Below are 4,385 nucleotides of genomic sequence, written 5' to 3'. Positions count from 1 at the left end.
AAACTGTTTTTCCTGAGCAATAGTCACTAAATTATTTATAACTGGAGCTACAAAACTCCAAATCACTTTCTGTTAATTTTTTCTGAATATAGACTCGTATATCTTCCATCCATAAAATTTCCAGAATTTTAGGTTTGGCCAATCAATACCAGATTTTTCTTAAAGTTTCCCCTGTTCCACTGTTTGACTAATCTGACCACTCTTCACTACGAATCAAATTTCTCATTTTACAGAATTCAAAATGTGTTGTATTTGATTTCATTTGAAACTAGACTCATTAAGGAGTCTAAGCATATAAATTTTATCTTATAACCATTTTTGTACAATTTATAATGATTTTCTAAAAACAGAACAGGGGATTTCGGAGTCATTCTGACACCGTCTCACACAACTTTAAATATCTCATTATCGGAAATTCCTTTGCTTACACGGTTTCTTTTATAAGAAACTAGAGTCATTAAGCTTTAATTTCATGTCTCATTCAGCCTCTAATTCAAGTCCATAAATTTATAGTGATTTTCTAAAGTCACGTTACTGCTGCTGTCCGAAGCAGACTATTTCAAATTACCCTTAAATTCCCAAGCTCAAACACTTAAGAACTTACCATTTGAGCTTAGAACATATCATGGCCACATCATATCTTATTAAATCAACTCATCATGTCCTATTATAATTGAATTTACTCAACGTTTAAACACTTAAAACTTACCTCGGAAATTGCCGAACGATTACGACGGCTATTCGATCACTTTTTCCTTTCCCTTATCCAACTTGATCCTCTAGGCTCTTGAGCTAAATCAAACAATTTACTTCCCAAATTAAACATAGTCATACGACATCCATATACATTTTATACTAGCCGAAATGTACCATCAAGATATACTTTACTCAAATAATTTACCTTGGCCGATCATGTATAATGTTTTGTAGCTTAATAAATTTAACATACATTATGTATTCATAATATTTGTGCAGCCAATTATCCATGGTCATACACACACAATCAAAAATAAATACCAAATTTTCATATCCTTTATGCCCTAAGCCGAATACACTTGTCATGTTCACCTACATTTTTCAAGTACAACATTCTCATATTCGGCATTAGTATCAAGCATAATAGCCAATTCTTCCCACCATTTCCAAAACCAATTCATCAATGCAATCATACCATTACAAATCAACTTAAAATAACCATATCTAATAATCTAATACCTATAGCATTGCACATTTCTCGCATAGCAAGTACAACTAAATTCATTATTAATATATATATCTAAACACTTAACTACAAGATTTAATCACCATTATCAAATCATAAAACAGCTTATAACCATCATCTATATTTACTTCCCATAAACCGAAATAACCATTACGTCATCTTTAAAACACTTTGCATTTTACCCATTTAATCAAGCCAAATCTCAAGACCATTCCATCACACAAATTATACCATAAATCATACTTACAATTTAAGTTAATGCATGACCGAAAATCACCATCATTAACATCGTTATCAAACTAAAACCAAAACACATCTATCATCCGTATACCAAACTTACCAAAACAAACTACTATGAGTTTCAAGCTTATTGACCGAATCTCAAACCTCAAAATTCTAAGTTTAATCTATGGGATAAGTAGAGTTTGAACTAATCATCTCAAACATGCATAGATTTTCAAGAATCATTCAATACATACCTCATTCTAGCCATCTTCTAAGCCAAAAATCAAAGCAACCAAACTTTCTTCTCCCTCCCTTTAGGCTACGGCAATGGAGGAAAGGATGAACAACTTTGGTTTCTCCTCCCACTAATTATTATCTAACATCTTTCTTTTTTTTTCTAATACTTATTTCCTATTATAAAACCATGTAGTCATTATAATATTAATACAAAATGCATATGCTTTGTATCCCATACCCTCATGGCCGGCCACTTCCTCTAAAGTGGGGAATTTGACATGCAAACCCATCATTTCACAACATGCATTATTAGGCCACTTTACATTTGCCTAGCACATTTCCAAATTTTCTCACATAAGTCCTATTTGATAAAATTCACTTACCATTAACAAAATTCAAACATGAAATTTTCACACATGCATATGTACATATAATGAGCATCAACTATGACGGTTAATTATCTTTATGACTCGGTTTAGTGGTCCCGAAACCACTTTCCGACTAGGGTCACTTTAGGGGTGTCACATTAGTTCATTATCAAAATAACATTTTCATAAACACATCATTCATTTCAAGCAAAATTTTTTTTCACGTTCATATGACAAGAACTTTCCAGTTATCTTATTTAAACAAGTATATTTAGGTATGCATTCTATGGATTTTGGACAGCCTACTAATCTCATTCATTCAATCCAACAAATCAGGCATATAACCTTTTAAGAAGGCCAAACAAACATGGACAAATACATCACAGTTTAAACTTTCATCTCATCTGTTATCATGCACATATCATGAACTTTTATTCATACTATTAAAATTTTAAGCTCATCATAACTGTACTTTACCCGAATGCCTTAGCTTCACATCAAACATGGTCAATATAGCTCGGTTGGAGGGCGCCATTACCTAAACAAAATGGCTCTCATACATGTCTGGAGACATTACACTATCACAGATCGGTGGCATGTATAGCTGAACTCTCATACATATGATAGGTTAGTCCGAGAACTGACTAAACCATAACTTTGATACCACTAAATGTAACACCCCTCACTCGTATCCAACACTGGGACAGGGCTCGAGGCGTTACCATACTTAAACATTCATAAACATACAAAATCGGGACACTAAATTTTGCCCAAAATTAAAACTTTTAGAACATATGCTATCGTCCCCTAAACAGGCCATCGAGGCCTAAAATTTACATTAAGGCGGTTCGGGACAAAACCGAAAACATTCAGTAAACTTTGGGTGACTTAATAAATTTCTAGCTTTGGAGTGTCACACGCCCGTGTATGTGGGCTGTGTAGACTCACACGCTCGTGTGGCTTGGGGCACACCCATGCCCTTAGCCCGTGGGCAATACTAACTTTTAAACACGGCCATGGCACACGCCCATGCTTCCTGTCCGTGATCAATACTGACTTTGGGACTTGACTATGGGACACGCCCATGTGACCTACCCGTGTCCTATACGCACTCAAAATTTTAAATGCAGGGGGCACAGGACCATAGAACACACCCATGGGAGGGAACCGTGTGTCACACACGGCCTAGACACATGCTCCTGTGTCCAACCATGTGGACCCTAATAAGCTATTTTCCAAGCCTAAAATCACCCCTTTTTACTCCTTATACCATTATACTTTGTTTACAAACTTATAAATTAAACATCCATGTTCCATATCACACATTTATTCCATAGCCATGGCCACCTCAAATGGTCCTAAGGCATTGACCTTGTATATATGTTATATACTTCTTATACATAGTGAACAAGCATAATCACTTACCCACATCACAAGACATTACACATATCATGGATGAATAGGCCTACAAGCCAAAATCATTATAAGCCAATACATTTGGCTAATCACAACGACATCGATCATAGAAAACTATGTCCCTATACATGTCACTCACTTGAACACGTTTAACATATACATGTCAATACTCTAAGGGAAAAGGCTTGATAGTGTGATGCTGCCTCTGATGATCTCCAACATCGAGCTAACCTGTCAAAACTAAAAAGATAGAAAAGGGGAGTAATCTTTACGCTTAGTAAGTCCATATGAAAATAATAAGCATTATAATAGCATGTTTCCTTAGGTAAAACAACTATAATTATGCTTTTATTCATATTCTGGTCATAGTAGATAAATTATTTATAACTTGAGCTATAGAATTCCAAATTAATATCCGTTAATTTTCCCAGAAACTAGACTCATATCTCTTCTTATCATAAAATTTTTAGAATTTTTGGTCTGGCCGATAACTACAATTTGGTATTCAAAGTCTTCCCTGTTTCAAAGTTTGACAACTTTGACCTTTCTTTACTAAAATTTATTTATCTCTTGGTACAAGACTCGAATAATATTCCCTCACTTTCTCCTGAAAGCAAACTTATTAAGGATTTCAGTCATATGAATTTTAACTCATAATTATTCTTGTACAATTTCTAGTGATTTTCCAAATTTGAGACAGGGGAGTCTGGAATCACTCCGACTCCGTCTCACAATAATTCAAATATCTCATGATACAGAATTCTTTTTCTTACACCAATCCCTTTATGTGAAACTAGACTCATTATGCTTTAATTCCATATTTTATTCAGTCTTTCATTCAATTTCCACAATTTTTAGTGGATTTTCAATGTAGAACCAATGCTGGTATACCAAATCTGTTTTAGTGCAACAAGATA

This window comes from Gossypium hirsutum, chromosome A11 (assembly GCF_007990345.1).
Source record: "Gossypium hirsutum isolate 1008001.06 chromosome A11, Gossypium_hirsutum_v2.1, whole genome shotgun sequence".
In the NCBI taxonomy this organism is placed as follows: Eukaryota; Viridiplantae; Streptophyta; class Magnoliopsida; order Malvales; family Malvaceae; genus Gossypium; species Gossypium hirsutum.
The sequence above is the reverse complement of the archived record's forward strand: the minus strand, read 5'-3'. Positions refer to the sequence as shown.